Source organism: Callithrix jacchus, chromosome 16 (assembly GCF_049354715.1).
Source record: "Callithrix jacchus isolate 240 chromosome 16, calJac240_pri, whole genome shotgun sequence".
Classification (NCBI taxonomy): domain Eukaryota; kingdom Metazoa; phylum Chordata; class Mammalia; order Primates; family Cebidae; genus Callithrix; species Callithrix jacchus.
Window position 1 is genome coordinate 59,305,054 of NC_133517.1, and position 20,031 is coordinate 59,325,084.

The window sequence follows — 20,031 nt, forward strand, 5'->3', positions numbered from 1 at the left end:
TGCTATGAGAGTTGGTGCTGAAAGCTCAGAGCTTTACCCGTCTGTGATCACAGCTCATGCCTGCCTGACACCTGGGTGCTGAAGACTGCCTACCCCTTGTCTTGAGTTTAGCCCAACTACTAGTAGAAAATACATCCTTGCTTAGCTTCTGCCCTGACCTATCTTTGTCCTTCAATCATGTTCTTCTGAGAGGAGTGCAGTGACTTATTAAACTATGTGTACCCATATCTATGTCTCACATCCTCTGTTGTAAGACCATTTGACCTACAATAATGGAAGTGTCTATTCTCTACCTAATCCCTGCACAACACACACACACACACACACACACACACACACACACACACACACGCAGCACATGCAAATTGAAAAATCTTTTTTTTTTTTTTTTTTTTTTGCTTAAACAGCAAACATTTATTTCTCACAGTTTTGGAGGCTGAGAAGTCCAAGATTCAGGCATCTCCCAGCCCAGTGTCCGGTGAGGGCCTGCTTGCTGGCTTGCAGATGACTACCTTCTTGTTGTACCTTCACATGGCAGAGAGCAGAGAGAGATCCATATCTATGTCTCTTTTTCTGTTGTTCCATCTAATTTTCTATTTATTTTTTAGTTGACAAATAAGAATTGCATATATTTGTGGGATACAGTGTAATTCTTTTGATCTATGTACAGATTAAATCAATATAATTAACATAGCTATCTAATCTGTCACTCAACAACTCACCCTTTACTTTGTGGTAAGAATGTTTAAAATCTATTTTGTAGCAATTTTGAAATATACATTATGATCAACTGTGCTCACCATGCAGTGAGATAAGTCACTAAAACTTCTTCTGTTGTTCCCTTTCACCAACTTGTCATTTTTTCTCCATTCTTGCCTTCCCTGTTCTCCCCACCTCTGTCCAGACAGTCTAATAACCACCTTTCTATTTTCTGTTTCTATGAGTGTGACTTTTTTAGATTCCACATGTAAGTGAAATTGTGTAGGATTTGTATTTTTTGCGTCTGGCCTATTTAATAATGTCCTTCAGGGTATTATTAACTTCGTCATGAGGGTCCTATCCTCATGACCTAATCCAACTCTACTGACCTTCCAAAGGCCTTACTTCTGACTAAGACTTTAATATGTGAATTTTAGAGACATAAACATTAAGTCTATAACATATGCCAACCAGATACTGGTTGTGTTTTACCTGTTTAGGTGTAGCTGCACTGTAGTACTGTTCTTCAATGCCAATTCTTTTCTTTTTTTTTTTTAATTGCATTTTAGGTTTTGGGGTACATGCGCAGGATATGCAAGATAGTTGCATGATGTGGAACACTTAGCCAAATACATCTTTAAAAATGTTTTGGTCTTGGTTCTGTCTAGCCCCTCTTGTGTCGCCTGCGTGCGTGTGCATGTGTGTGCACGCAGGAGTCCTGCTCTGTGTTTGATGCTGGATGGCTTCCTGCCTGCATTGTTCCATCTCAGCTGGGGCACCTATGCCTTCCTGAACATGTTAACTATAGAGTGCTGTCAATCTTCAGTCTGCATTTATCGGTGTTCTTCAACTGTGGTATTTCCCTAGCTTTAGCATTTTTTTTTTAATTTTTTTCAACTTTTACTTTCGATTCAGGGGGTACATGTCTAGCTTTGTTACATGGGTATAGTGCATGATACTGAGGTTTGGGGTACAGGTGATCCTCTCACCCACGTACTGAGCATAGTATGCAACAGTTAATTTTTCAACCCTTGTCACTCCCCACCTCCTCTAGTAGTCCCCAGTTCCCATTGTCGCCATCTTTATATGCATGTGTACCCCAGTGTTTATCTCCCACTTAAAAGTGAGGACAGGCCGGGTGCGGTGGCTCAAGCCTGTAATCCAAGCACTTTGGGAGGCCGAGGCAGGTGGATCACGAAGTCAAGACATTGAGACCATCCTGGTCAACATGGTGAAACCCCGTCTCTACTAAAGATACAAAAAATTAGCTGGTCGTGGTGGTGCATGCCTGTAATCCCAGCTACTCAGGAGGCTGAGGCAGGAGAATTGCCTGAACCCGGGAGGCGGAGGTTGCCGTGAGCCGAGATCGCGCCATTGCACTCCAGCCTGGGTAACAAGAGCGAAACCTCATATGAAGAAAAAAAAAAAAATTGGCTGGGCATGGTGGTGTGTGCCTGTAATCCCAGTTACTCAGGAGGCTGAGGCAGGAGAATTGCCTGAACCCAGGAGGTGGAGGTTGCGGTGAGCCGAGATCATGCCATTGCACTCCAGCCTGGGTAACAAGAGCGAAACTCTGTCTCAAAAAAAAAAAAAAAAAAAAAAAAAAAAGTGAGGACATATGACATTTATTTCTATGTTTCTGTGTTAATTTGCTTAGAATAATGGCCTCCAGCTGTGTCCATGTTGCTGCCGATAAAATAATTGTTATTTTTATGGCTGCATAGTATTCCATGTTATATATGGCCCGTATTTTTTTTAATCCATCATTGATGGCACCTAGGGTGATTCCACGTCTTTGTTCTTGTGAATAGTGCTGCAGTGTAACACGTTTCTGCCATACTAGTGCACAGTGCTCTGAGTAAGATACGTGTCTGCGATTGTTTAATACTAAATGAACTTAGAGTCTTGGCCACCTCTACCCTTCAACCCACACCAAAGGATGCTTAAGAACACATATCTTTCTCCGTTTCCCACTTGTTTATGAGCTGCTTCCACTGCCTGGGATACCCTTCAGGATCCTCACCTTATGAATTCTTGTTGCTTCTATAAGACTCTGCACAAGCATTCTTTCCTCCAAAGTCCTATCCTACTTCCCTCCCTCTTGCCTGACTCCTGGCTGGTTTAGCAGGCCCTTCTCTGGGACCCAAATTTCTTTTTGTTCACCCCTGTCATTTCAACGTTTACAGTTCATTTTTACTGCTTCTTTTTTTGACAGTCTCTGTAGTCAAGAGCTCCTGGACTACAAGTGTTGGAGGAAGTAGTTTATTCTTCACTGTGTGTTTTCAGACTTACAGGCATCCCACAGTGGAATAGTCATTGCCACGTGGATTTTGTTGTTCTCTCCTGTTTAACCCCATGACTACCCTTAGAGGGAGAGATTGCCATGGACGTTTTGGTACAAGAAAACTGAGGTTGAGAATTAGAAACTAACTGGTCGTGTGTGACACAAGTAGAGAAGCTACAGAAGACCTGTGTGGCAGACACCCTCTAACACCTGTGCACCTAATCCTGAAATCTGAACATGAAACGGAACCAGTTCACAGTTGGAGGAGGCTCATGTCCCTGACAGTAACCTCCTGTACCCAAGCCTTGTCCATTCCATTGCCTCACCCCTGCCAGCAGCTGCTGAAGGCAATGTGTCTTTCTCCTAAATATAGGATAAAGACTTTCTGAACTTCTGTATTCACAGTTGTCTTGCTTGAGAAAATAATTGAAGAATAATTATTCATTTAGCAATTAAAAGACTTGTCATGGGTTGCTTGTCAGAATCTTTTTAAAAAATTCATTTTGTTTTTCTGGCTCTGAGGAATATCCTGGACTCAGAACTAAAACAGCAACAACAACAACAAACCCACAAACAAACAAAACCCGCTACATCTGAATCTAATTATTCTACTTACCAGCTTTTGTCTTTGTGCAGGTCACCAAACCTCTTCAGCCTGGTCAGTAAATAACAGTTATATTTGTCCCTTTCTTCTCTAACACATTCAGTAACTTTGGGCCACCCTGCTGTATTCAATAGGCTGTGTGAATCATTGGTAAAACTGCAGTGAATGAGACAGATGACATCCTGGCTTTATGGACAGATAGGAATTTGGTGGGGAGGTTTTCCTTTTAGGGGGGCATATATAAAGTAAATAGATAATTGTGCTGATTATTTATGAGTTGCAATTGTGATAAGAGTTAAGAAGCAATGGGCAGGCGATTGCTCTTTGAACTTCTTTCTGTGATCCTATTATATCCCTCCTCTCTGCCACTGCCTGCTCCTACTCCTGTGTTTGCCTTTTCTCCCCAGGCATCTCTCTCCTTACTCACGTGGCTTCTCTGTTTATCTCCTTACCTCTCAGTTGCCCTTCTGTTTCTGCCTCTTTCTAAGCTCCCCTTCTCTGTCTCTCTCTCTCCGTCTCTTCCTTTCTTTCCTCCACATCTCAACCCCGCACTCTCTATGTCATCTTCTTTCTCTTTGTAACTGTCCTTGCTGAGAACTCTATCATTGCTGCCATTTCTGAATTAGTTTCTATTGATTGATTTTTCTCTTTATATATATTTTGTTTTCCTGCTTACTTGTATGCCTAGTAGTTTGCATTCAATGATAAGCATTGTGGTTTTATATTTTTCAGTGCTGGATATGTATGGGTGTGTGTGTGTACTTGTGCACACTCATGCATACATATGCATTCTTTAGCTCTGTAATTGGATATGATTAAGTTACTTTTTTTTTGACAGAGTCTTGCTCTGTCACCAAGGCTGGAGTGCAGTGGCATGATTTCGGCTCACTGCAACATCTGCCTCCTAGGTTTAAGCGATTCTCCTGCCTCAGCCTCCTGAGTAGCTGGGATTACAAGCACGTGCTACCATGCTCAGCTAGTTTTCGTATTTTTAGTAGGGACATGGTTTCACCATGTTGGTTAGGCTGGTCTCCAACTCCAGACCTTGTGATCCGCCTGCCTTGGCCTCTCAAAGTGTTGAGATCACAAGTGTGAGCCACCGTGCCTGGCCTCAAAGCTTGCTTTTTAAGATTTGTTAGGTGGGATCAGAGGAGCTTTTATCTAGGGCTAATTTTACCCAATTACTGAGGTAATGCCCTTCTGAGTTTTCTACTCAATATTCCATGAATTATGAGGTTTTTCATTCTGATTTGTGAAACATCAGTTAATTCTCAGTCCTGCCTGAGCCCTGGGAATTGTTTCTTTGGCTGTTCAGTGCTTTGTCCTGTGAACTCTAGCCTACCTAAACTTGCTGTAATTCGCATCCTATCTTCGCAAATCTGAGCGTAATATGGTTGAATCTGTGTCCCCACCAAATCTCATGTTGAATTCTTTTATTTATTTATTAATTATACTTTAAGTTCTGTGGTACATGTGTAGATTGTGCAGGTTTGTTACACAGGTATACATGTGCCATGGTGGTTTGCTGCATCCATTGCCCCGTCATCTACATTAGGTATTTCTCCTAATGTTATCCCTCCCCAATCCCCCTACCCCCTACTATTCCTCCCCTAGCCCCCCATGCCCCAGGCCCCAGTGTGTGATGTTCCCCTCCCTGTGTCCATGTGTTCTAATTGTTCAATACCCACTTATGAGTGAGAACATGCAGTATTTGGTTTTCTGTTTTGTGTCAGTTTGCTGAGAATGATGGTTTCCAGTTTCATCCATGTCCCTGCAAAGGACATGAACTCATCTTTTTTTATGGTTACATAGTATTCCATGGTGTATATGTGCCACATTTTCTTTATCCAGTTTGTCATTCATGGGCATTGTGTTGGTTCCAAGTCTTTGCTATTGTGAACAGTGCCACAATAAATATACATGTGCATGTGTCTTTATAATAGAATAATTTATAATCCTTTGGGTATAACCCAGTAATGGGATTGCTGGGTCAAGTGGTATTTCTATTTCTAGATCCTTGAGGAATCGCCACACTGTCTTCCACAATGGTTGCACTAATTTGCACTCCCACCAACAGTGTAAAAGTGTTCCTATTTCTTCACATCCTCTCCAGCATCTATTGTCTCCTGATTTTTTCATGATCGCCATTCTAACTGGCATGAGATGGTATCTCAATGTGGTTTTGATTTGCATTTCTCTAATGACCAGTGATGATGAGCATTTATTCATATGTTTGTTGCCTGCATAAATGTCTTCTTTTTAAAAGCGTCTGTTCATAATCTTTGCCCACTTTTGAATGGGTTTGTTTGTTTTTTTTTCTTGTAAATTTGTTTAAGTTATCTGTAGATTCTAGATATTAGCCCTTTGTCTGATGGGTAGATTGCAAAAACTTTTTCCCATTCTGTTGGTTGCTAGTTCACTCTATTGATAGTTTCTTTTGCTGTGCAGAAGTTCTTAAGTTTAATTAGATCCCACTTATCTAAGAGGACACAAACAGATGGAAAAACATTCCATGCTCATGGTTAAGAAGAATCAATATTTTGAAAATAGCCATACTGCCCAGTGCAATTTATAGATTCAACGCTATCCCCATCAGGCTACCAATGACTTTCTTCACAGAATTGGAAAAAAACCACTTTAAACTTCATATGGAACCAGAAAAGAACCCATATAACCAAGACAATTCTAAGCAAAACAAACAAAAAAGCTGAAGGCGTCATGCTAACTGACTTCAAACTATGTTACAAGACTACTATAATCAAAACAGTATGATATTGGTAGCAAAGCTGCGAGACCAATGGAACACAACAGAGGCCTCAAAAGGAATGCCACACAACTACAACCATCTGATATTTGACATACCTGAAAAAAAAAACCAAAAAACCAAGCAATGGGGAAAGTATTCCCTATTTAATAAATGGTGCTGGGAAAACTGGCTAGCCATATGCAGAAAGCTGAAATTGGACCCCTTTCTTACATCTTATACAAAAATTAACTCTAGATGGATTAAAGATTTAAACAGGCCTAACACCATAAAAACTCTAGGAGAAAACCTAGGCAATACCATCAAGGACATAGGCATGGGCAAGGACCTTATGAGTAAAACACCAAAAGCAATGGCAACAAAAGCCAAAATAGACAAGTAGGATCTCATGTTGAATTCTAATCCCCAGTGTTGGAGGTGGTGGGGCCTGCTGAGAGGTGACTGGATCATGAGGGTGGAGTTCTCCTGAGTGGTTTAGCACCATCCCCCTTGGTGCTGGATAGTAAGTGAGTTCTCCAGAGATCTGGTTGTTTGCAAGTGTGTGGCAGTGACACTTCCCTGCTCTCTCTCTTGCTCCTACTCCTGCCATGTAAGAGGTGTCTGCTTTTCCTTTTTCTTCCATGACTGTACATTTCCTGAGGCTTCTCCAGAAACAGAAGCCAGTATGCTTCCTGTAAAATACATTCAATTATGCACAACATAAGAGACAGGAAGTGTGGAGTTTTGAGTACTTCTTTGGTTTTGCTTATTTTTCAGGGAGAAAAGAAAATGATGCTGGTGGGGAGAATAGGTTGATATTTTAAAGGAAAAGATCACAGTTAAACATTTTTTCTTTCTAAATTACCCAGTCTCAGGCATTTTCTTTGTAGCAATGCAAGAAATGACTAACACAAAGAGTCTGCCAGAGCTCACCTGGGTTTCACCGTTCTGCATCATAGCCCGGAAACTCCCTTCAGGAAGTATATTAGAACAGACAATAGGAGGTCTCACTTCATTTTTAGTCTTTGTAGCCTGATATCCAAAGCCAGAAAAACACGTTCACCTATCTCATCTAGATTTTAGTTATTTTAGACGGGTGAGTACATTTGGACTGTTTCTTCTTGTTGGCTGAAGCAGTGGTCCCTTTTTTTTTTTTCTTTTTTATGTGGGACTTTTGAACATTTATATACATGCAGTTACTTGTTGTTCTATTTGCTATTTTCTTATAAACCATGAGATGAAATTTACACTGGCAATATGAACACAGGCCTCAAAATAGTTTTTCGAGGGGGAATTCTTGTGGTTTAGAAGTGACAGCAGTTTTCAGGTTCAATTTTGCCACCAATAACATCATTACCATCCCCCTCATCTTCCTCATCGATACTTACCAAGCACTTACAATGTGTTAGTTATTTCTAGGCTCTGTGCATTTATTTACTCATTTAAATAAAATGACAGCCTATAGGGCAGGTCATTAATAATCTCATTTTTAAGATGAAGAAACTGAAGCCCATAAAAGCTCAAGAAACCAACTGGTAAGCAACCATGTGGAACACACAGCTGGGCAGTGCGGCTTCAGAGGCTCCAGGCTCAACAATGATGCTTTTTGAGTCTCACTACCAGTTGATCACAGCAGGACCTTCCCAAGGTGCCCCAGAGGAGAGGGTTGCAGGTCAGTTGCTGATTAGAGTGACATTTGAATTACACTTGCCTAGGGCTCAGAAAGAAACAGCGGGTCTGTCCTAGACTCCTGGCTAGAAAGGTGACCCAACCAAGGGTGCTGTAGTTATAATATTGTCACCTCTGCATTTCAAATTATATACCTGTTTTAGTGCCCACCATGTGCTATGCATCATGGGCCGTGGACCCAGATTGCTTGTGTTCTACTCTCTGCTCTGTTACTTTCTGCACATGAGTGTGTGTGTCTGTGTGTCTGTGTGTGTGTGTGGTGTGTGTGTGTGTATGCACATGTGTGCGCATGCATGCATATGTCTGTGTGATTTTAGGCAAATCGCCCTATTTGTATGTGAGTCAGGCATTTGTAAAATAGAAATAATATTAACAAGAACAATTAGTGTGTTTGCGGTGAGAAGCAAATTAGTTAATATATTAAAATCCATAAGTTAGTGCAGGGCAGAAAGTCAGCCTTTCATTAACTGTTGTCTATGAATAGTTCATATGAACTGCTTATCATTAGTACATATGCATCTGTTTCTGTTTCTACCAGAACATGGGTCCTAGAGGGAAAGAGCAGACTAGTCAAAATGTGTGTTTGCAGTATTCTAAATGAGAACCTGATCTGCGCTAACGCAACAGAAAATGGGGGAGGGATGTAAAGTGAGTCGTTTCAGAGGGAGAATAAACAGGTCTGGGTGAGAGAGAAAAAGCATTCAAGGGTGGCCCTGGTTTTCTGTTTTAACTAGTTGAGGAATAGGATGGCTTGGTCTATTTGTTATCTTAGACCACGCTTCTCTGGTATCTTCTCAATCTCCAACTCAAATATTTACCCAGATTTTGTGATCCTCAATGTGTGATTGCCAAGTGAATTACCGAGTGAATTCACTGGGGTTCTGGGCATTCGTTGGTACCTGGTGGACTTCTGTGAAATGACTAAAGGCAGTAAATGGACACCTGTGATGAAAGCTGCCAGGGACAGGTTCCAGGTTTAACAATGTTAGAAATTACAGGAGATCTGGGAATTGTGATCCTTTCCTCTAAAATATCAACCTGTTCTCCCCATCAATGTCATTTTCTTTTCTCCCCGAAAAATAAGCAAAACCAAAGGAGTATTAAAAACTGCACACCTTCCATCTCCCATGTTATACATAATTGAATGTATTTTACAGTTTCTATCATCTTGAAAAATCACTTTTCAAATATTGAAATAATAAAAGATCCATCTAGGAACAGTAGTGCAGATATTACCTTCTGTTCCCATGGAGACCAAATTACTAGCGTTCAGCTGTGTGGTTATTAACGGCAGTTGCAGACGCAGCGCATTCTGTGTTAGCCGGGTAAGTAGGCACATATTTATCATCACCTGCAAATGCATTCAACTCATATCAACTTCTGTTTATTGTCGAAGTTTAGAAATGGTTTTATTTTCTATTTTAGTTTAATTTCATTTTCTCAAGGAGGATATTACTAGTGCCTGGTAAGCAGTTTCTTGGCTGCATTGCCTTGTTTGATGGGACAGCATTCTATTCATAAATCTCTCTCTCTTCGTGTGTGTGTGTGTGTGTGTGTGTGTGTTTGTGTGTGTGTGTGTGTGTAAATCCAGGAGGAGTAGGGCATTGAACAGGGTCTCTAGGGTGGCCTGTAGCAAACCTTAGAAGGCAAGAAGTCCAGTGCGCAGGTGAAAGGAAAGGAGAAGGGATATTTATTGAGCAAGTGCTCTGTGCTGTATAAAGTGTTCGGTTTTTGCAAGCATCATCTTTTCTAACTTCTCTAGCATGCGTGAACATTTCTAAGTATGAGCCCCACTCTGCAGAGGAGCCAACAGGGGATCTGAGAAGCTAGGCATCTTTCCTAAGAGAAATTATTAGAGCTCAAATTTTAGCCCACATCTCTAATTCTGAAGTGTTTGCCCTTTGGTATGTGGCTGTTGTGCTACACTAATTTGTGATTGCGAGCAGAACATATTGCTAGTCCCATGTGACTTCTATGGTTATTCTTACAGTTAATATATGTAGAGTGATTGACATGTGGTAAATATTAAATAAATGGTAATTCTCATTTTTTCCTTCTCTGCTTTTATTTTTCTCCTTATTTTTAGTATGGCTTTAATTAGAAGTAATAGTAGAATTAATTCTATCTTTGCTTCTATGCACAGACATTTTTTGGTTAATTCAAGAACTGCATCTACATGGATTCAGTTTTTATTTTCCCCCAACGTCTCATTGCTCACACATTTGGAAGTCATCTTAGTTATCATATTTCTGTAAATACTAAATTTTCACCCATTAAAGTCTACTAATTATACTTAGTGTGAAGAGGTGGGAGTTAAATATGCCTTCCATTAATAGTGTCATCGTTTGGCAGAGAGAGGTAATTTTTGATACAGAAATACGAATCCCTTACATTTAAGAGACGGCCTGAAAGAATCCCTCCAGTTTCTTGTCTTTAGCCCATGGCCGTTTCATAGTAACATTCAGCTTTTTCTCTTCCTACTTTGTCTCCACTGCTACAAAAGCTCCATGAAGGCAAACAGAGGTAGTTCATGAACACTGAGGCATCCTCAGCACCTCAGACATGGGCGGAAACTCACTGAATACTGTTGTGTAAAGAAATACATCAGGTCTCTTGCTGCTGCAACGTGAGTGGGAGCTCACGTTGAGATGGAGCAGGGGCATCAGGAGCCCGGGCTTGGAGCAGGACCATACGGACTGTTTTAAGAAAATGGCAGGCAAACCAGACATGGGAGAAATCGCCAGCTTTGGTAAGGCCAAGCTGAAGAAAACGGAGACGCAGGAGTAGAACACCCTGCCGACCAAAGAGACCATTGAGCAGGAAAAGCAGAGTGAAATTTCCGAAGAGCCTGGAAGATTTCCTGCCCCTGGCATCTTCGAGACCCCAGTCCCGATGTGGAGGAAGAGCCACCTGCAAGATGGACACGAGCCACAAGCTGCACTGTGAACCTGGGCACTCCGCACCAATGCCGCTGGCCTATGTGTCTCTGAAGGGAGCCCCCAGTCGGACTGCCAAATTCTCTGGTTTGCCTTGGGATATTATAGAAAATCATTTGTATGAATAATGAAAATAAAACACACCTCATGGCAAAAAAAAAAAAAAGAAATACATCAGAGAACAAATGAATAACTGCACATGGAAGGCTAAAGGAAATACCTTTTTCCCACTTTGCAGAGAACAATATTGGGATTCCAAATCAGTTTTTCCTACACTTACGCTAAGAGCTGCTTCAGTTGTACCATTTTGTTATCTAGATATGACCATCCAGAAGTGTACTGATAATTCTAGCCATGAAGCACATTATTTCATTTAGTTACCATTTACATAAATATAGATTATGGGCAAAATTTCCAGACTCTTGACCTAAGTGGGTATGTTTCTCAGGTCTTAATGACGATGATGCTGTTGATGATGGTGGTGATGGCGCTGGTTAGGTTGGTGACAGGCAACACTTACAAAGATTATCTCACTTAACCTTTGCAGCTCCGAGGTGACATTATACTGTCATGTCTATCAGGAAACCAAGGCAGCAAAGGTTGGTGTTATTTGGCCAAAATCACACAAGCACACAGTGAAGCAGCTGGTCGACTCATAGCCCAAAATCCTGGAAAGCTTTGCAGTCTACTTACTATGTGTCCTCAGGCCTCAGTTTCCCTCTTTATAAGATGGTTAGGATTATAGCTCTCTTCCAAGAACATGATTTAGGCTACACGAATATGCTTATTGTGACTACTACCAAATCAAAGATTCCTGTGATTTAATCCAAGTTTAGAGATCAGATTTTCATTCACCAACCTGCAACCCATCACTGGCTGTTTAACAGGGCTTAGAAATGGTAGTGCTTTCTAAGCACCATCTTGTTCATAAATACATCAGACAAGTCTAGGTATTTGTTGCCCAAATTACTGAGAAAGGCAGCACATCAGATAACTGACTTTTTGAAGCTTTCCCTTGGCCACTCTTTAGGATTCAGAATGAAGGTTCCTGGCTCAGAGAGGCATTACCCTATAGCCCTTACCTGCACCTTTTCCTTTCTCCGTTAGTGCAATGCCAATCTCACCGAAGATGGTCATCTGTCTTCACTCCAGGCTGAGGGCCTGGTGAAGGCAGACATGTGTGCCTTCATGCTATAACCTTCAGCATCTGTGCAAGCCCCTGAAACTCAATAAATATCATGAGCGTGAATGTTATTAAAATATAGTCTGAAGAATGCTTATCTCAGAATTGATAAGATGTGTCCTCTTTTATCTAACCATCCCCCCAGGGGCTCTAAGTCTTATTGGTAGTGTCTTCATACAAAATGTTATGGTCGTTATTGACATTTCAATTGTCAACCAGCAACACACTGTCACCATTCCACTGCAGATCTTCTACTGCCAGAGTAGACACGACAATGAAACCCTACTGGAACCAAGTCTTCAGATTGTTCCAGGTGCAGACATGCTCTTTGTCTGTAGGTGTAGTAGCACGTAGACTGTACTGTTCACTGTAATATAATCTGTTCTGGATATTTATTATTGGAAATGAATCTCACTTCTCACTGACTTTTGCCATCCCCTCTGCCTCTTTAATTGGTTTCTCTAGGAAGCACAGAGAATCCTGTTCCATGCTAATCTCATTCTCATTCCCAAGAGAGTGTTGAAAGAAATTGATGATTGCTCACGGCTGCCAGAATATCTTCTGGGGGTGGGGGTGCTTCTCTAATCTTTGCTTGGCATCACTTATAGGATGTGAGCCAGGAGGGCTGGGAGAATGGAGTGCCTATGCAACCTTTCCAAGGTCCCTTATTTGCACTTTCTGACAATTATCATTGATGCATCGATTAATGCAACATGATTTAGAGTTTCTGTAATGTTCTCTCTGCCCCAAAGCACTTTCACCCTCGTTTCATTTAATATTTATAAAAACACTTCTGCAACTTGTTAATTTTAGCATAGGATGGAATCCTGAGGCTCAGAGGCTGAAAGTGACTTGCCTAGGATTGTCCATCTGGTAACTATTAGATGCTGGATTCAAGACTCCAAGTCTAAAGTTCTCTTTGCTACATAACAGTTATTTCCAGAGATCATTGCAGTGAGTTTAGTGATATAAGGGAAGTGGTTCTATGGCTAATATTCAGATCAGAGTCAATTAATAGAATAGTATTAGCTAAAATATTATTTTGAGTATTTACTATTTTCTAGCTCCCATATTAAGTTCTTGCACACATTATCTAATTTTCTCTTCACTAGCACCCTACCAGGAATCTATTAGTTATCCCTCATTTTAGAGATGAGGTAACTTAGGCATAGAGAGATGAGGAAGTGGCCCAAGATTAGGTAGATTGTGAATGATCGTTCTAGGATTTGAGCCCAGGCTGTTAGACTCTAGATATTTAATCATATCTAAATATTTAATCATGTCCATCTTTGTGGGATCTAAAACCATTTGAAAAAATCTGTTTATTTGAGTCACCAGAAAGCTCAGAATCATCCTCTATCCTTTCTTTCCCTTTGTATAGAAATAGTAATAGCATTTGAGTCAGGGAAATGGCAGACCAGTTCCCAAGAGGAGATGTATTCTCTTTACTGGGATCTCTGTTGAGAAAAATCCTGGAACAATTACCTGGCTGGCTGTGCATTGGATTTGGTAAGGTGAAGGCACAGAATAGAGATGCAGTTGAGTTGGGATGGGAGACTTGTGTCAGGGACAGAACAGGCTGGATTTGGAGAAATTAGGTCAATGTAAAACCACGGGAGCATGATCAGGCTTTGGTTCCAGGGTTAGAAAGGCCTCCACAACAAAGCCATCCAGAACACCATGGAAAGTTATGTTGAATCCAGTTGGGTTGAGAGCAGACTTCCAGCCACAAGTCTTCAGGGCTACAGAAGCTCTCCTGTCCATCAAGGTCTCCTGTCCATTGTGGGTGCCTGCTTGGTACTGTCGTCTAAGTGGGTTCCAGCCCAGTGAAACTTGCTGCTTCCTCTCTAATCCTGAGTGAGTTCATCGGACTTTCCCCCCTTTGTAAAATCCCCAGTCCATTTTCATTTATTTTTACTTCTTGCATCATTCTAGTGCTTAAATCCATCCTTCTTTTGCTTAAATCTATAAACAGCAATTTGCAAGGGAGATAAACTTTCTCCACATCTGATCCTTAACAAGCTAAAATTCTATCTCCAAAAGCTATTTCTGCCAGATCTGAGAGCCAAGTCTTAAAGCAATCAAAGACATCAAGTTAAAAAAAAAAAGAAATTACATAAAATTGAAAACAACACACAGAATTTAACCATCCTCTCCCATTCCTCCATCTGTTTGTCTCCTGTAACTCTGGACTGTGGCTTAATTATGAGGGAAAATGAGGAGATATGCTGTTGACATTATAATGATATTAATAGAAAGAATTAACCCTAATAATGACAATAATACCTATTACTTAATTCACTGTGACTACTATTTATGTAGTGATCATATGGTGCACTTAATATATATCAGACATGTATTTTATTCTATAATTTAATCTTGTCAATAATCATATCCAGTAGGTGGTATCTCATTCCAAAATTGTTTTTGTAGTTCTATTCAGCATTTTCACATGAAGGCAGGAACTCTCAGGACTCACTTCTTAGCCATGATCTCAGAGTTTACAACTTACAAAGCCAGTATGTAAATCTAGGTTGACCCTGACCGTGGAGCTCATTTTACTTAACAGACAATGTCTTACATTTTTAAAGTATCACACATAGTGATTCTTAGTAATTTTTAAGACACATATGTACACATTAAATTGGAGACTAGTAATTTTCTAAAAAAAGTCGGATCTTCACACCACACTATAAAAATAAGACATTGATCAGAAAGGTGTTTATGGTTTTCTAATGATCTGACAACTAAATGGCTTGTTCAGTGTGAGTTGTGTAATGTTGTTCCCAATTAGATTAAATATTAAGAATCCAATTTGCCAACTGCTAACAAAATTGCTGAACATTGCACACAGTCAGGGGAATTGGTTTTAATGAAGAACAAATGGAAGTAAAATGCTAGAAAATGAAAGTGCTATCTATAAATGTTTTAATAGATAGATTCAGCATTTTCAAATGTAGATTGTTAAGTATTCTCCACACTGGGATGCTGTGTTGACTTCAGTTGCCTTAATTTAAAAATCTATTGTCTGCAGAGTCATTGTGAGCAAATCCAATTGTGAACTGGCCTATGCATATCATCTGTCTATAATCCCGAAAAGCAAAAGGCAGAGGGGCAGCTATGTTTGGGAGACTGCAAGGAAACAGGGCTTTAATTCCATCTTATTACCTTTCTGTACCTCAGTCTCTTCAGAGCAGGGAAAAGTGGAGCAGGATTTGCATAGTGCCGTTGCCACTGTGACGGCCAGCAACATCACTCTACCTGCTGGTCCCTCTAAAGCATCTCTCTTTACACTTTAAAGTTCTTCCCAAGGGCCATCACTCCCCCTACGCCTGCAGTGTGGGCTGCATACCTTTCTTCTATGTACTCATAGCACAAATACCTATTTTGTGCCAGGTTTCCATCCTTTGTCAGACTCTCCCTTAAGCACTTTACTTATATTATCTGCCCTAGTTGTTCCTCACCACATTGCTCATAGGTATTTGCTATTATTATTGCTATTTTATTTTTGAGACAGAGTTTCTCTCTGTCACCCAGGGTGGAGTGTAGTGGCTCCATCTTTGCTCATTGCAACCTCCATCTCCCAGGTTCAAGTGATTCCCCTGCCTCAGCCTCCTGAGTAGCTAAGATTACAGGTGTGCGCCACCATGCCCACCTACCTTTGTATTTTTAAGGCATGTTATTTCACCATATTAGTCAGGCTGGTCTTGAACTCCTGACCTCAGGTGATCTGCCCACCTTGGCTTCCAAAAGTAGTGGTATTACAGGTGTGAGCCATTGCACCTGGACTGATAATTGCTATTTTATAGTGTAGGCAATAAATAATGGCAGATGTGCTGCATATACATTTATGGGTACATGCCACATAGAAGGTGTTTATGGTATTGAGCAGCATACTAGCAAATAACAAGCAGTCAATAGATGCAGAGCAGCATTAAATAGAAGTCAGATGCTCTAGTCGCAATTTTTAAATGTTGCAATGCAATATAAATACTGTCACTTCAGCGTGGCCATATGTTTAACAACTTGATTTTAAACCCTATGCAAATGCAGATACCAAAATCATGCAATGATATTTGAATGCAGCATGCTTGTAAATATGATCCAACTTTTACTTAAAATATGCTCAAGTTATTTGTGGCCTATTAATTTTGATAAATGATTTTTGTAGGAAACTCTTGATTCTTGACACTGTCTGAGATATCCACCCCCCGACTCTCTGCATCTGTAGAATGAGAATAGTAACACATACCCTACAGAGTCTATTTTAAAGTCCCAGGTGAACTATGATTTATTATGCAAATACTAATCTTTTGGTTTCTATGATTGCTATGGTTACTTGAATAAAAGCCATACCTATTTTGAGCTGCATTCCTATGGAATTAAATATTCTGACATAACAAGGTCCACTAAGTGGTCTCTCATGTGGCTTAATGATCCTTCGGAACAGCCTGATCTGTTTTCTGCCAGAGCCAAGAGAGAGCTAACATTAGCATTGAGCATCTTTTATAAAAAGGCAGGAATTGGCGATGGTTAGGAGCATGGTTCTGGGGTCAGGTGCACCTCATTCAAGTCAAAGCCATACCCCATACTGATTGTCCAATTTTGAGACAGAAAGGTCACTTCTTCTCCCCCACCCCACACTGAACACAATTCTGAATGCCCTGTGAGGCTCAGGTAAGGGAGCTTATGAGGGGCTACATGGGTGTGTGTATGCTTGGTATTAGCACATAGAATATGTTTTCCATGCTCATCTGTTCTGATCTGCTTTCCAGATTTCCTACAGACTGCACCAAAGTCCATTGACATGGATTGGCTCTGTGTCCCCACCCAAATCTCATGTCAAATTATAATTCCCAACATTGCAGGGAGGGACCTGGTAGGAAGTGATTGGATCATGGTGGTGAATTTCTCCCATGCTGTTCTCGTGATAGTGAGTTCTCATAAGATTTGATGGTTTAAAAGTGTGTGGCGCTTCCCTCCCTTACTCTCTCTGTCTCTTCTGCTACTATGTGAAGAAGGCGCTTGCCTCCCCTTCCCCTTCCCCTTCCCCTTCCCCTTCCACCATGATCGTCAGTTTCCTGAAGCCTCCAGGCATCCTTCCTGTTAAGCCTGCCAAACTCCGAGTCAAGTAAACCTCCTTTCTTCATGAATTACCCAGTCTCAGGGAGTTCGTTACAGCAATGCAAGAACGAACTAATACACCCATCAAGAATACTAGGGGGAGAAACAAAGACCAAATTCACACAAGGGATCTTAGAACTCACAATAAGAGAGTCATAGCTGCTGACTCTGTGCCTGCCCCAATGTTAGCTGAAGGAATTTAATGCCTTGTATAATTAAAATCAGAAAAGCACGAAATTTTAAATCTCTAAGGTACCATAGTGAACTGCTGCAACTTTCACAGTAGAAGCAGACACAATGACCACCATGTCCAGAGGCACTGAGATCAATAGCTCACTTGTTCTGCAGACACGTCTAATTTGATGATCTTGGACTAGCCTCTCAGGGATGGGAGTAATCATTGCTTGACCCTTCACACACTACATAATTAATTCTGTTTATCTGATGGCCACTTCTTCTTACTCTTGCTGTTTTCATTATCTCTTTTCTCATTTTCTTGCCCTCAGTTGAGAAGCAACCCTTCTGTTTGGGAATTTTAATTCTGGTGAATTCAGAATAGTCCCATGTGGGATAAAGAGCTTGGCTTTTGACCCATCCTGTGCTCTTTTAGAATTCTAAATTTGTATCTTAGCAATTGTGGGACTGGGAGCTATTGACTTAGCCTCTCTGGGCCCATTTCACTTACATAAAATTTATACCATGATTACAACTTTCCTAAGGGTTTGAAGGACCAGAAGCCAGAGACAGCGAGAAGCCAGAGTCACAGAGAAAGGCCTTCCTGTGTCTCCCTGAAGGGCACACTATCACATGGTTTGGACATAGCTAATATGTCGCTGGTTTCCTGAGAATTGATTCTTGATCAACACACTATGCCCAGCTTTCCACACCCTGACCTGATTCAATCTGTCCATTGAGCTTCATCTCCTGCTTCTCTCCTGGACTCTGGCAGCCCATATCTGGTTATATCTCCTTGCACTTTGTCACTTTATTCACGCTACCCCCTTGTTTATGATGGCTTCTGTACTTGGCATGCCCCCCTGTTATCCCTTATGTATATACCTCCACCTACAAGATCCAACTGCAGCAGCATCTGTCCAGGAAACCTTTTCTACCCACACCTGTTAAATAGCTCTGTGTGCCCTGTCGCTCACTCTCAACATCCTATGGTTTCCTCTGGTATCACACGTACCATATTATGCTGCAATTATGTGTTTGTTTCCCTGGTTCCTTCAATTTGGGTATATTCTCCTCCAGGTGTGGACAATATTCATTAACCTCTGGAGCTCAAGTGTTCAACACAGTGATGGGTACACAGGAAGCACCAAAAAAACAGCAGTTAGGATTATGATGATCAATGGGACTGACCCCCGATGGCTGAGGAATATGGAGAAACCCAACCACAATGCTTCTAATGTGAAAATATAGTTCTCTAAAGTCAAATAGATTAATCACAACAACTTATGTATTCATGCAACATGCATCATAGGTATTAAGGTAATTTATAAGATATCATGAATTATTCATAGTCAATATATCAACATACCTAACTAATAATGAGTTATTTTTTAAAAGTTCTGAATAGGTCAAAATCTCTTGGCAATATAAGAATTGACTAATTTACTGAATAAATTATCATTTAAGTACACCAGTGAAAGGATTCATATGGAATTCCTACCAATAATAATCATAGTCAGAAGATTAAGTTTTTTTTTGCTTTAAGATGTCAAAGAACTGTTTCCCCTTTATCCTTACCCTTGCCCTCTGTGTAGGGGGAGGTGAGGCTGGAGCCCTGAGTATGTGGAGGGGGTACTGAACTATGCATAGGTGGTGGAGATGCTGGAGCTGTATGTAGGTGCCGGGGCTGCTAGAGCCTTGATACGTGGAGGTGGTGCTAAGCTGTGCATAGGTGGGGGTACTGCTGGAGCTGTGTGAAGGGGGAGGGCAGCAAGTGTATACATGCATAATGGAACAGATAACTGGGTCAGAAAATGACCTTGACCCAGGTTTCTCAATCACCTTCCCCACTCCTACACCCACTCCTCAGTTCCAGCCCAGCAGCTTTTGCTCTCTTTTTCTCATACTCAGATATGCTCAGTAGAATGGCAGTGAGGAGACAGCATGGGTACCATTGACTCCGATGGTATTCATATAAAAAAGCCATTGATGATTTTTATATTTTAAATTTTTGCTAAGAAATACTTGCAGTTTAACTCAAGCTAGTCACTACAATCCAGAGTACTGGGACACACAATTTATGTGTTACTAACACCTCAGCAATTTGTGGCTGACAGAGAAGGTATTAAAGGGCCAGGAAGGTAAGTGATTTTCCCAGATCGCAGCTAGTTAGCAGCAAAGCTACAGCTGGCACAAGAGGCTTTGATTCTCTTTGTAATTGATGAAGCTGGTTTCCTTTTTAAACCTGGGCCCTGACCTGAGTTAGAAGTTCAATTCTACTGTTTTCCTGGATGTGTGAATGCAGGCAAACTATCTAAACTGCCTGCGGCTCAGTTCAAAGTGAAAGTTCAGCATCAAGATGAAAAGTATGGGGGCTTCCAGCCCCACATCATGTCTGGATTCTTGATCCACCACTTTCTTGCCATGAGACCAGCAAACAAGTTCTTTGCCCCTTTAAGTCTCAGTTTCCCACTCTGCAGAATGGGTGTAAGTCCTCAGACTTATTGCATAGGGTTGGCAAGAGAATTAAATGCTTAATACACATAAAATACTTAATGCTTGACATTTAAGAGTCAAATAATAAGTGTTAGCCTT

The 20,031-nt window shown here is 40.9% G+C and overlaps 1 protein-coding gene and 1 pseudogene across 9 annotated transcripts in view; both read left to right on the top strand.

The window, feature by feature from the left end:
- The window catches only part of FAM135B (family with sequence similarity 135 member B), a 350,951-nt gene that overhangs the window by 261,545 nt on the left and 69,375 nt on the right, over positions 1-20,031 (top strand). The window lies entirely within an intron of this gene.
- LOC144579752 (thymosin beta-10 pseudogene) lies at positions 10,590-11,125 on the top strand (annotated as a pseudogene). The gene has a single exon (XR_013528078.1). The product of XR_013528078.1 is annotated as a thymosin beta-10 pseudogene (transcript).